This window comes from Rhincodon typus, chromosome 8, assembly GCF_021869965.1.
Source record: "Rhincodon typus isolate 14 chromosome 8, sRhiTyp1.1, whole genome shotgun sequence".
In the NCBI taxonomy this organism is placed as follows: Eukaryota; Metazoa; Chordata; class Chondrichthyes; order Orectolobiformes; family Rhincodontidae; genus Rhincodon; species Rhincodon typus.
The window spans coordinates 65,921,003-65,935,558 of record NC_063339.1 but is presented as its reverse complement, the minus strand read 5'-3'; the positions used below and the strand labels follow the sequence as shown (position 1 = coordinate 65,935,558).

General features: G+C 40.1%; 1 long non-coding RNA gene across 2 annotated transcripts in view; it reads left to right on the top strand.

Moving 5' to 3' along the window:
- Positions 1 to 14,556, top strand: part of LOC109917769 — a 142,881-nt gene that overhangs the window by 63,297 nt on the left and 65,028 nt on the right. For both annotated transcript variants that reach the window (XR_007262610.1, XR_007262611.1), the window contains exon 3: positions 9,900 to 9,944. This is a non-coding gene — a long non-coding RNA (uncharacterized LOC109917769). The remainder of the gene's footprint in view (positions 1 to 9,899; positions 9,945 to 14,556) is intronic.

Genomic DNA, 14,556 nt, shown 5'->3' with positions numbered 1-14,556 from the left:
ATGGTTCACAGATCAGGAGCTTGCTCTCTGTCGTGGCTCTTTTAGGCAAAGCACCTGTTCACCAGGGACATGACAGCCTGCCTGTGCTTCTTGACATTGGTGTTAGTATTTTGGTTCCCAGTTCTCTACAGTGAGTGTAAGCACACCACAGTGGAATAATGCAGGATTTTGTGAAGCTACCAGAATCACAAGAAAGTTGATGCCTTCAGGTTCAGAAGTTCTGTGTTCTACTGTAATGCGCGATGTGAGCGAGAGAAATCGAGAGGCACAATGCACTCCTCTACTTTGTGTGGCCTGGGCAGAAAAGCAGTAGCAGTGTTGATAATTTTGTAATCACATTAAAAGCTAACTGTATTATGAAACATAAGCTATTCTCTTACTTGAAAATAAATTTTGAAAATATTTAGTGTCGGTGAAGCTCTGCATGAACTTTTCACCCACTCTTTAAAACAACTTCGGTCCCCTATTTTTGGCCAATCTGTCATTGGTGCATTTTCATGGCTCAAGTACCACAAACTTGGCTAGTAATGCCCTAGAAAACACTGATGCTGAAGAAGTTGAAGATGAACTCTGAGCTTTCCTTTTGTACTTGACCATTATTTATCTCACGGCTATCTTTGCAAATACAGTTTGAAATTAAGTCGAAAGGAGGTCAAGGTAACGCTAGTTCAGGCTAACAGAAGGTAAAAGTGAGACACTGTTTGCACAATCTGATTGTTGAATGAATGGAATAGTGGAAGCAAAACTCTGGAATCTTTGAGAACCTATCACATGTTGCAATGGGGAGAACACTAGGGACATATGAGGCTGGTTAAAAATGAGCTGGATGACTTTGTTCGTCAGTAATTATGTCGTGATTGCAAGTGTCAGGGATTGGTTTTTGAATTGAGTATAACTGAAACTTAAAGTGGAAGGCATTGAAAGTACTGTCTGTCTTTGTGCATTTGACTAGTGATCTAGAAAACTGAACAATATGGCTGTCTGCAGAAAAAGCTGAATTTCTCAGATGCTCGCCTTTGCAAGGAATAGTTCTGAACATAGTCCCACTCAGTTAATATATCTGTAATCATTGGCCTTCCAGCTGTTTCGAGCTGTAGGCTTTTCAATTCAATGTCAAATTGCTCTGGATTATTAGCTGTACTGGGTGTTGGTGAGTTTGCGCCTAGAGTATGTGAAGAATTTTGTTCTACTTCCATAAGGAGGGATATATTTGCATTGGAAGCCGAATGTTCATTGGATAGATTGCCACGATGAAGACATCCTCTTCGGAGGAAAGGTTGAGCATATTGGAACTGCACTCCTTGGCATTTTAAAGATGAGAGGTGATTGAATGGAAACATAGGAGATCCTCTTGGGGCTTGACGAGGAAGGTGCTTGAGATCATGTTTCCTCTTGTGGAGGAATTTAGAAATAGAGGGCAGAGTACAAAAACGCGGGGCTCCCACTTGACACTGAGATGAGGAATTTATTGTCTGAGAGGATCATTGGTCTTTAGAATTCTATTCTCAAACAGAGCAGTGGAGGCTGGATCATTGAATATATTCATGAGTTGGTCAGATGGATTTTCTTGTATTGTAATGTGGAGGGACAAACAGACAGAACTAAGGCCACATCAGCTAATGCCATGAGCCTATCAACTGGCTGAACAGTCTTGATGGCCAAGTGACCGCTTAGTATGATCCCAGCAATGAGTAGTTAACTGAAATGAGTGCCAATTATAAGCTGATAGTATAAATATAAAAGTAGATGAAAATTAGATTGAAACCTGCAAGATGGCAATTGAATAACAGGATGGATTTAATTCCAGTAGTTGGATGTTAAATTGTGATTATATAGGCAGAGTGAGTGATGGTTCTGTCGTCTGAGTACTGTTATGTGTGAGGAATGTGATAACTGCAATCATAAATCTTAGGAAGTTGTTTCAAAGCTAATTCATATTTGGCATTTTTGAATTAATTATCATGGTCAATGCTTTTGGAAGTCTATCATCAGGGTTATCGTACTTACCTGATGAAAGCTTTTTTTAATCCTATTTTTGTTCCATTGACATGTTTGGACACCACAATGCAAATTTGGAATATAATTGAAGCTGAGACTGACTGACTGACTAACAATCTGCATCAGTCTGTTCCTCCATGCAGATTACAGTTGTAGATTTATGATAACCTCAGCATTAAGGCTATCTCACATGGAGTCAGACTTGGAGATTGGAGTGAAAAGTTATTTTGTAGTCTGTTTTCCAAGAGGGAACATTTTTTGTGTTTTTGCAGTCATGATTCATTTTAAAATATCTTAAACAGAAAAGGCAAAATTCAATGTGAGAAGTGATGTCAATTCAAAGTAAAGAAGCAATCAGTTGTAGTTCCATTTCGCTATTCAAATCCAATTTCCTTCCTTTAAAATTTCCCCTCTTAAATTCACGATTACAATGCAGTATGTCACATGGGATTGTCTGACATGTTTTGTATTTACGTTTCCTGCCACCCTATTAAAACTTGTTTTTAACTTTTATTCTTCATTTTCATTGCCCAATTTCGACACCTATCATGAGGCATTCTCAACATCTTGGGTTCCTGAAACTACTCGAGATTGACGGCACCCATGCTAAGATTGTACATTGAGACCTGTTTTCCTGACCATCAAATCTCCCTGCAGATGCAAAGTTTTGACTACTTGTAGAGTGGAATTGAATTTTCGCATTTTATGAAACATTCTTTTTAACACAGTGCAACAATTTCCCACGACTGTCGGGCCCACATTTCTGCTACTCTTTGTCGGCAAGGTTACATTGTTGCTCTGTTGTCCCATGTGACGATTGCTCCTTCCTCTTCATGACCGTATGTTCTCTCCTCAACCTTCTCAAATCAGTCTTTGTTCATTGATGTCTCCGAGGTTCGATACGAGCTTCATCCTCTTCCAGTCATCAAAAAAATTTAAGGTCAGGTCCTGCTGAGACATGACTATTTCTGCTCTTACAAATTAATCCTGAAACTGGTCCTTGGTGATGAATGAGTTTTCAATGACCAATAATAAATGTGAAGATTTGCATCCAGTCGAGAGTATGTCCCTGTGTTGGGGATTAATGCTGTGCTTCAAGACAAATGTGTCATCATTTTTTTATGACTGTACCAGTCCCTCTTTTGTGCACAACTTTTATCCTTTTGTGTGCAGTTTTGATCTCCTTCACTGAGGAAGGATGTTCTGGCTATGGAGGGGTGCAATGAGGTTTATCAGACTGATTCCTGGGATGGCAGGACTGATTTATGAAGAGAAGCCAAATTTGTTAGGACAATATTCGCTGGAGTTGGGAGGAATGAGAGAGATCTCGGAGAAACCTACAAAATCTTCTGTCGTCTAATTCAATATGCAGATATCCGTCAGTTAAAAACTGTTCAGAAACCAAAAAGCTATGAGGGGGAATATGTAGGGAAAAGCTGAAGGGCTTTATTGCATAACAGCAACACAATAAAGCTAGCCATCATCCATCTTATTTGCTGACTGAAATTGCATCCCTGTGGATAGGATTAACCTTGTTATCCAATTTAGCCACTCAATTTTTGGTTTTCTTCTGCGGTGAATGTTATTTCAGTATGGTTTTCAGTTCTTACGCAGGCTTAAGCCAAACTTGGAAGGTGCTCATAAACAGCAGTTATTAATAGTCCATGCCTGATGGTAAGGGAATAGAGTGGCAAGTTCTAAGTTGTGCAAGTCCTGACCTTTGCCCAGAATACTGTTACATGATTGCTGCAGTCTGTGTATTTCAGAGTGTCATCCATAAATTTATTATACCCTACGTCGACACGTATGTGCTCAATGGTTTTATTTTATTGGTTAGATGGTTGCTGACAAGTTTTTTTGCCAGTTTTTGAATGTCTGCAGCACCCCTGCTGACTGTTATTGACCCTCTGGCTTTGAGAAAGAAGTAAAATCACTGCAAAGAAACAGTGTTTCACTATATTTCCTTTTAATTATATATTCAAGCTCAGTAACCTCAGCACATTTAAACCAGGAAAGCTAATAAGATGGAGCAATTCTAGATTGCTGCTATGGAAACTAATCATTAGTGTATTAACAGCTAGTAATTTGTGGTCTCTAGACTACGTGTTCCTTATTCCTGTATTAAGTTCCATTACGGGACTAGGAAAGAGTGATTTAAGTAAAAGTGATGAAGCAATGAAATCACTGTCAGTAGAGAGAAACAACAGGGGAAGTTGCTAAATATTGGACACATTTTATTAAAGTTCTTGATTGTGATAATTTCCTGAAGGAATGTACTTGAATTAAGTCAAGGAAACCTGTGAGAAAAAAGAAAATTGTTAATGGCAGATTTTCACCTGCATGTTGATTAGGAGGGATATCACAGCTCAAATTGGAAAGGAATGTATTTAGTAGAGCTATTTAAACAGTACCTTATCAACCCACTCAGAGGAGATGGTCGAAGATAGCTGGTTATTGTTGATGAGCAACAGTCTTGGAGTTGGTAACTGTGTAAGGAAGATTTTTGGGAACAGTGCTGATATATCAGTGATTGTCAATTCATTTTGGGAATGGCGGAGAGTATGTTCAAATTCACAGTTAATGCCAATGGTATGGCTTATGGGAATCAGAAGGAAAACCCTGAATTGTTAAAAGACATAGCTTTAAGAAAATGACCATAAAAATAGTAATCCAAAATGGGAGCAACAGCAGGTTTTTTCAGCCCATGGAACGATCCTACCATTCAATATGACCATGGTTGATCCTTGATCTCATTGCCAAGCTTCCACTCTCTCCCCATACTCCTTGATGCCTTTCGTGTCTCGAAAGCTATCCGTTTCTTCCTTAACTGTATTCATTGACCTGGCAGATAGGATGTAGTTTGAACCTGTTTAAGAGCCCATTTTCAGTGCTGGGCAACCAAGTTGTGAGCTCCAAAAAACGATGGGAAGTGATTCTTTGCTCTGTTCAGGACCTGTATGAATTACTACTGTGCGAATTTGTCATTGGAACTTCGGCCACTCCGAGCAGGATATTGCACTGCCCAGAGCATGTGAAGTGGATGGTGGTAGTCAGAACGTGGACAGTGTATAAAATAGGTACAATTCTAAAGCGTGCAGGAGCAAATTTACCTTGGGTCTATGCATGCGTTAGATATTGAAGATGACCGGACAGGCTGAGAGACTGTTTAATTAGCACACGGTATTCTAGGCTTCATAATTAGGGCATAAAAAATAAGATCAAAGAGGTGATGTTGAACTTGTATGAGGCACCAGTTTGACCTCGGCGAGAACATTTGTTCAAATCTAAACTTCAGGAAGTATGTGAGTACCTTGGACAAGTTTTGGAAAAGATTCACGAGAAGGGTTCCAGGGTTTACGAACTTTAGGAATGAAGATACATTGGAGAAGTTGGGATGCTATTCCTTGGATACCTCTGTCAGATCTCCTCTCGGCTTTCTCTTCCAAATTAATGAAGGATCTGGGCACTTGTGAAAGGATTGAGAAAAGGAGGGCATGGATGTAAATTCATTGGTAAAAGAAGGATAAGTGATATGAGAGAACTTTTCAAGCAGTAAGTGGTTAGGGTTTGGAATTGACTGGTGGAGAAATATGAAGTCAGGTTCAAATCAAAGCTTTTATTTTTGGTAAGCGAATTAAACTGTGACCCTTCCTGCGAATGCTTTAACTCTGTTTTCTCTCCACAGATGCTGCCAGACCTGCTGAGTTTGTCCAGCAATTGCTGTTTTGGTTTTAGATCTTTAGCATCTGTAGTTCGTTTTTTTCATTTCAACATTTTTTCCCAAGAGTTGATGCAGACATGATGGGCCAAATGGCTTCCTCCTGTACTGTAACAATTCTGATTGAGTGAAGGGGTTGTATGATGATAATCCCCATTAGGGTGAGAAATGATTACAGCTTGTTTGTCATGACGAATCTTGCAGATTCAAAAGTGTCGCACAATGAAGAGTGAAGGTAGCACCAACTCTGGTCATAAGTAGATCAAACGATGTGTTGTTATTCAGACTGGTGGAAAATTGGGACTTTTTGCTATCCCTCTGATATTGTTATGTCAAGTTATTGTATTTGAAGGGAAAATGGCGCTGGATACCCTAAGTTTGAACAATGCGTCACTGTGCCAAACTTAACTGAGAACATCCTTTCTTGTGAAATAAGCATGGCAGTTGTGTGCTCATTTTGTGTCCTATTTGTACTGAGGAAGAACAACCATTTTGATAAACATCAAAAAAGAACAAAAAAAGTCTTATTAACTTCGGATCAGTGTTAGGAATGTTGCTGGTAACGTCTCCTTTTAAAGTCCACAAAATAGACAAACTTTTCAATTGAAAAATGGTGAAATATAACTATTCCCAATCTGCTATATGTGGCAGTATTATTGATGCATGATTGCATCATGAAAAATATTATTTGTAGATGCTGTCCATGTTGCTTTGTGGCATATGCTGTTTCCCATAGTTAATATATTGGACTATCTCGGCTGAGCAGAAATCAATGTTGCAATATCAGTCAGAGGAAGCAAGATCGAGCGAATTTCAAACGCACAAAAGTACAATCAAAATCACCGATCACAACAAATAAATTTAGGGTTAATAAGATTACAAAGTACATTGACAAAATAAAAATAAAAGAAAACAGATACTGGTGATCTGAAGGTAAAAGAGAAATTGCTGGTGCAAATGAGCGGATCTGACAGCACCTGCTTGCTTGAATGGATGAATGATTTTATTGTCCTGTGTATTTTGCGGCAAGAGTACGGTAGAATACAGTGAAAAGCTTTCATTGTCACGACAATTTGGCGCCATTTTGAACAACTTAAGAATAAGTGGGGGGTGCAGGAAACTTCAGATATAACTTCGAGGGTTCATCAGTCCTGAACCACCTTTATCACCATTAACAATGTCTGCGCTGCTGCCTTCCCATTGATGCTGTCAGACCTGCTGAGTTTTGCCAGCAATTTGTTTTTGTATTGTCTACTGTCTAACACCTTGCTGAATTGGTTATTCTTCATAGACGAGCCTATTGACTCATATTCAGAAGTGAACTTGCTGGTAGGTCTCGTGAGTAGGAATCCAAATTGACTGTTCCCCTCTCTTCTGAAGGGACCCTGAGACCAATTTTAATTTTTCTGCTGAAGTCTGAAAGCTCTGCCTTGACTGAGGAATATTCTCGGTGTCTGGATTCAAAAGGGAGTTTACTTGACAACTGAAGGTAGATTGCAAATGAGAGGAATTTGGGAAGTTTGGACCTGGTGTTTGGAGGCACCTCGAGAGGCAGAATACTTTGGCTGTGTATACTGAAGATGTTAAGCCTCTTAGTGTCTTTGACTGAGAGCATTTCCTTTTGATTTGTCAGCACTTAGCATGCTTGATTTTTTTTTCTCTCTCATAGTTCGTAGGTCTGTATACTATTCTGTTTGATCTTTCTTTCAGAACTGCTTGGGTTCGAATGCATAATGCATCGAAAGAGAGATTCAGTTGTAATACAGACCTCATTAAACTGCATGTCTGCAGTGCTGGCTGAAACTTTGTTTTCAAAGGATAGCAAGAACCTTGCTTCTCTTAGCTTCCTTTGGACTTGGGTGGAGTTTTTTGCAGCCTTTACATTTTAACAAGTTATTTTCTCAGCTGTCAGTTGAACTTTGTCACCTTCCAACTGCCTGGGAGAATCAGGACATGTGGAGCACCTCTATGTTTAAGTTGGTGGGGAGTGATATTCTGCTGAAATACCTCCATAATCATTAAAAAAAAAAGGACTATTTTTGCAGATGCCTGTTTTTCTGCCAGCTCTATCATCATATGTACTTTGAAACTGCTTGTTAGAAGTAGTGTGGGAGCAGCTGGTTTGCTTTGTGGTGCTTGCTGCTGGGATAACAGGAACATGGATGTTTGGTTGTGGGCTGTATTCCCTCTTTGTGAGGTCAGTGGTGCAGTATTATAGTATCACAACAGGAGCCACTCCACGCAAGATGTCTGCTCCTGCCAGGAATTTTAAAGACTAAAACAGACTACCGAGAAGCAGCTTAAAGATGCTAGTTAGCAAAAGTACACTTTAAAAATAAGTTTTTCCTTTAAAAGAGAGAATATTTTAAAACTTTCTTTTGCATATGATGCTCAAATTAATGAGGGAGGAAATGCTGGCTGTCTGTGACTTGTACCTACCTTGTTGAGGATGATTTGTCATTGCAGAACAATTCTGACACGTTTTCCTTAGAAAAAAAGACTTGTATTTGCAAAGCGTTTCATAGTCATCAGGTGTCATAAAACAGTTTAAAGTCGAGGAAGTCCTTTGGCAGTGTAACAAAAACAGAAGTTGCTGGAAAAGCTCAGCAGGTCTGGCACATCTGTGAAGAAAAAGAATATCAGAGTTAACAGTTTGGGTCTGGCGACCCATAGTTAGAACTGAAGGACCCTGAAATGTTAACTCTGATTTTTTTTTCTCCCTTCGCAGATGCTGCCAGACCTGCTGAGCTTTTGCAGCGACTTCAGTTTTTGTTCCTGATTTACAGCATCCGCAGTTCTTTTGGTTTTCCATCTGCAGTGTAGTTTCTGTGGGATTAAGTTGACAAAGATTAATGTGGGGTTGTGTAAATAGCAGCTCCTGTAATGCCGAGCTTGGTACACATGACTGAGATGAGAGAATGTTCAAGACTTCAGGAATACCAGATCCACTTACGGAGACGTGCAGATATTCAGCAACATGAAGTGAACTAATTGTTGTTTGAACATACCAATGACTCGGTAATCATTACTGAGCAAGACTAACCAATATACAACAGTTACTGTTGTAATCTGGGCACACAAATCCTAACAAACAACCATGTGACAATGATCAGACAATCGTTTTTTTTTCTCTGATGTCGATTGAGAGATATGTACTTATCATTGGTAATAACTTACTTGGCATTTCTTCGAAATAGTGGTGTGGAATCTCCAAACTTGACCATGATTTAACGTATCGTTCAAAAATTTACACATTCAAGAGCATAGCATGCTCCCTGAATGCTGCAATTACATATTAGCCTTCATTTTAATCTTTAAGTGCTAAAAGAGGACTTGAGCGTGAAACTTTTTTTTGTTCATTCATGAGCAATGGGCTTTGTTGGATTTCTTAGCAATTCTTAGTTACCCTTGAGAAATTGGTGAGCGACCATCTTGTATTGGGCAGTCTGTTTGGCGTACATACATACGCAATGCTGCGAGAGAGGAAATTCCAGGATTTTGACTCAGCAACACAAAAGGGATGGTGATATTTTCCACGTCCAGGGTGGTGTGTAGCCTGGAGGGGAGCTTACAGGTGATAGGGCTCTTGTCCATGACTCTCAATCACATGAACTACAGCTGGCCCTCATCATATGCTGTGTCTTTAATAGACATCATTCTGTGTATGAAGGAATGATTTTTGTCTCTTCAAAGATATTGCTGTTGCAATTTATATTAGAACAACTTCAAACAAACTTATACATTTGTTCACCCATTTAACTACAGTTGCAATTGATTGCCCTGTGCTTTGTTTGTTCCTTTTGTCTTAATGCACACAGTTCTCAAAGTTTCCTGCATTTCCTAAATTGTACAAAGAATTATCGCTCTAGGAATTGGGGTGGGCAGGGGGTGAGCCAAGGAATGATGACTGTTGAATTGGGGAAGAATACCAAAGTTAATTATTCAAGCATTTGGATTCATCCCGGTTTCCTGTGGGAGACTGTTGGAATTGTGTTCCTATCTCAGCACCATGGTTGGTGTTTTTACAGCAAATGTACAGATGCTTATTCTCAACACTTCTAGCCAGTGAACACCTGTCATAAATTAACTTCTGTTTTCATTTGTCTGATGTAAAATTTGGTTTCGTATCAAAGAACTACATATTTAGAGTTTTTTTTAAACATGTTCATTGTTTTTTTTACAGGATTATTGATTTCAAATGCAGATTCCTCCATTGATTTGATGACAGGTACTTCCACTTCTTTATCTGTTAAACTCAATATATACAGCTGGAAGATAAATACATCTCTTTTCTGAAAAAAAAACAAATTCACTTGAAGGGTTTTCACAAGACCTGATTTTGTTGTTCATCTTTGTTAAGGCTAAAAGACCATAACATTCTGACCACCCTTTTTAATATGAAGTGTTTTATCATGACTCTGAAATTGCAAATTTTTGTTGAAATGTAGTATTCCCACTGTGCTTGTGTTGTTGCACTCTGACTGAAGGTTATGTACAATTAAAATGAACACATTTTCACATGGTGTATAATGCTGCTGGCTGTGGAGTTGAAGCACCAGTAGGTGTATTGTCAAAATAGAATTGATAATGCAAATGCATAAAGTGTAGAGAGACAGCTATGTTTAATCCCATTTCACGAGGAAGAATGTTCCACCAGTTAATATTCTTGAATGCACTGCTTTTGAATATAAAGTGGTTTTAGTGCCCATTTGTATCTATTGCACTGTGGTGAACTTGCATAATTTATAACTCCAGTCATGCTTATCCGCTCTCCATTTTCATACTTGTATTTATTTGTTTTTCGATCCTTCCTTCTGTGTATTAGCTCTGCCACTTAGCCTATTCTAGCTTGGATTATAGGCTATTCTTAATGGGGCCAGTGGGTTGCTTAGGTCCCAGTTCTGAAAAAGGGGCACTGGACCCGAAATGTTCATTTTGCTATCTCTCCACTCTAAATGGCTGCCAGTCCTGGTGAGATTGACCAGCAGTTTCTGATGTCCAGTATCTGCTGTTCTTCGGGTTTTTTCGGGGATGGCAAGGACCAGGAAGATCCTGAATTGTTCCATATGATTATATCGGCGGAGCGGTGGCTCAGTGGTTAGCCCTGCTGCGCGACAGTGCCAGAGACCCGGGTTCAATTCTACCCTCCAGGTGATTGCCTGCCTGTCTCTGTGGTGTTTACATATTCTTCCTGTGTCTACGTGGGTTTCCTACGGGTGCTCCAGTTCCCTCCCACACTCCAAGATTGTGCAAGTTTGATGGATTGGCCACGTTAAATTGCCCATAGCGTCCAAGGATGTGCAGGCTCGGTGGATTAGCCATGGGAAATGAGGGTTACAGGGATAGGGTAGAGGGGTGGGTCTGGGTTGGTTGCTCTTCAGAGGGTCAGTGTGGACTTGATGGGTTAAATGGCCTGCTTCCACACTGTAGGATTTCTGTGATTATATAGCATTTTTACAATTTATTCCACACTTCTTGCTTTTCCCACCCTGTCAAGATTTACAAATTGCTGCTTCTTACTTGCAGTGTAACGAGTAAAGGTCTTTGGAGTATTTTTTCTACCTTTGTAAAATGCGGCATCTTAGGTTGTCATTAGTTCAGCTTTTCAGTGTCACGTGTCTGGTTTGGGTTAAGGCTTGAAAAGAATAAAAAGTAACATTGTGAAAGTCCGTACAGCTTTAAGATTGAATTCAATGTCTAACAATGATAGGAGGAAAAGTACAATTTGGTTGCTCTTGGGAAAAACAAATTTAGAACAGGGGAAAGTGTGATCAGTCTTCACAGTGGGTGGGAATGGAGTTGGTGGAAGAAATTAGAGGAAGGATATGTTGGATAAGTTTTACGAGCCTTTCGAGCAACATAAAAGCAAATTTAGCGAATCAAGAACATAGATTGCAATTGAAGGCTTAAAATTGAGCTGGAGATCCACAGAACAAGCTTTCTTGGAGCCTGCCTAGAAATGGTTTATTTTTATTTATATTTTATTTCATTTATTTATTGTCACGTGTATTTTACAGTGAATAATACAGCAAAATACAGTGAAAATCTTCAACAGTTGCCATAATCTGCTGCCATTTTGAATAGTTTAAGGATAAAATAGGTAAAAGATATGACTGAAAAAAAGTCTTGGGACCTGAGCTGGCTCACCAGCAACACCTGCTCTACCATCCCACCTCGACAACCTCGCCCCAACACCTGCGCTGGACCTACCAACTTGGGAGTCGTCACTCTCTAGGTGCCATCTCTTTGCAGCGGGGCCCACTTTGCCAACACTGATGCCAGGTTCCGCTTGAACCCGCACCTGCCCTGCAGACAGGAGTTCCCAGCTCTGCTGCCGCATCGATGGCTCCAGACATACCATGCTACCCTTCACTGCAGCCGCTGCCTCCCTGCTGTGGGCCTATTGCAACCAGGAGTCCCTGGCTCTGCTGCCAGCCAGGCCGCTGCCACTGTCTCACCGAGAGTCCCATTCTGACTCCTCTCTTCAGATGTTGCCTTGTTGCTGCCGCTGCCTCCGATCACTCACTGGAGGAGCTTTGCTGCCGCTGCCAGCCCTGAGTGCTGGGAGGACGTTTCTGCTGCTACTGCCTCCAGGAGGAGTCATGTCCACCATTGCTCCCAATTGCCTGCTCTCGCTGCCAGACCAATTTCGTCAACTAAACCAACCACCCCCCCCTCCCCACACACACACAAAAGGCTCCAGAGAAAAGGAAAAAAAAAAGAAACCAAAAGAGCAGAAGCAAAAAATGAAAGCATGTGGGAGCAGATGAGACCCTTGCAAGAGTCTGCGTGCAGCCCTGCTACTCTGCCCTCTTGAATGCAAGATGTCATAGGATGTAGCAGTGATATTCAAATTTTAGATAGATGTTACACTGTTGGAGGTAATTAAGTTTGGTAATGTGAAAATTCTATACGTACGTTCCAGTGGTGACATTAACCTTGCAATTCAGTTTACAAAGCACAGAGTGTCAGCAGAATAGTCAAAGTTCAGTTTCTCCCATTCTATCCCTATTTTGCAACATGTTATAACCCAAAGTCATTCAGGGAAGCAGTCTGTTTCCTCGTCAGAGTACTTTGAGCGCAAATTTCCCATGAATAGTTTCCATTGGCGTCCTATTGTAAAGAGATGGAACATTTGCGGTGGGTAATTGTTGATTATCTATTAAAAGGAGTAAGCTGAATGCATGTTGTTTTTATCCTGGCAGAAGAAAATTCTTTCTTGGGGAAAACTGTAGGTTTAACGTATTTAAGCAGCATGGCGATTATTAATAGATTAAAATACATTGGTGTGCTGGTATAATAATATGGCAGTGTTTGGAGATCTAAATGCTGTGGACTATTTAGGAATTGGATTCCCCTCCATCCTTCAAGTTAGATGAAAGCGCACAGGAAAAGTAGTGAATTTAGCTTTTTGCATTGTGTTCTACCATTGCGTAAATTATGGCTGAGATGTTTACTCACTTTATGCCATGTGTGTTCATTTAGTCTGTGAAATTCTGACATGGGAGATTTTCTGCAGGGTAGACTGGAGTTCAATGTAGGGACCATGTGGAAATCCCGATACAGCTGACTCTGCTGGAATTGCCCAGGAAATATTCGGCATCTGGTCCCAGAGGAGAAGTAATATCTTGCAAGTACTCGTTTACCAACCATTGGCATCTTGGTGACACTGTCCTGCCGTCAGGAGCTAAATATAGCAGCGTTGCAGCCCTGTGGCAGGCTCCAGTTTGGTCCTGGATACGCTACAGCTAATGGCAAAATGCTGAGATGAAATTCTCCCTAAATTTAATGTTTTGAAAAATCTCATCTGAGGCAATTCCAACATTGGAAGTGGGACAGGAAAAATGGTACCAAAGAATGCATTAAATGGAAATGTTTACTTCAAAGAATACGTAGTGGATTAAGAATGGCTTACTGCAAATGTTTGAGTGCCTGTTTTTATTGCATTGATGAGTGGACATTTGTTTTTTGTTTCTTAAAGTTGGAACTGGTTCATTTTTCCCTTTGGTTTAATGGTGAGGATTTTATTAATGTATTTGTATCTGTCCAGATGTGAGTTTTCACTGTGTTTTGTCAATCCTGCTGCACACCATTCTTGCACTATATATTCCTTTTTACAGTGGTTCGAAGCATTATTAATTGTATATCAAAATATATAAATACATTATTTTATCCACATGGAAATGGTTACTTGAAGTGCATTGAGGTACAAAGCTGAGCTTTCAAACTTTCAGGAGACTTTTATGAGCTCTTGTATATGATTGGACCACACATACCCATTCTTAGAATACAATTTGTCTTTGTCAAAAGACAAGATCAGTTTACTTTCCACAGAAAGCAAAATTTTGTTCAGTGAACCATTGAACCTATTGTCCTTCTTTTGATCTCTGGAAGGTTGGTTGACCCATTTACAGCTTATTTTCATTGTAGGTTGAAGTATATTGTGTTTCTAGATTTAGAGCATGTTTGGTCATGTGTTCAGTAAACAGTTCTGAAGACTGGTAATTCTCAGATCCCATGCTTCCGCTAAGGGCAGAATATTGAAAAGTTGCAGCTCCTTGTTACTAAGGAGAATGGCTCATTCACTGGAACCTCTGCTTAGGAGCAAAAACGATTCTGTTTGGGAGTGGTTGGGGAGGGTGTGGTGGGGGAGAAGGAATAAGTTTAGAGAAGTGTACCACTTTGAATTGGATGCATCTCAATTCTCTCAGTGCTCTTGCTCAGTTTTTACAAAGGTTTCCTTCATTTTGAAGCATCTCATTGTCGGTCTGCTATGAGTGAGGAACCCCTGTCTTGGGTTGACCACAGCAGTGTGACGTGCCCTGCCAACAGAATTGGAG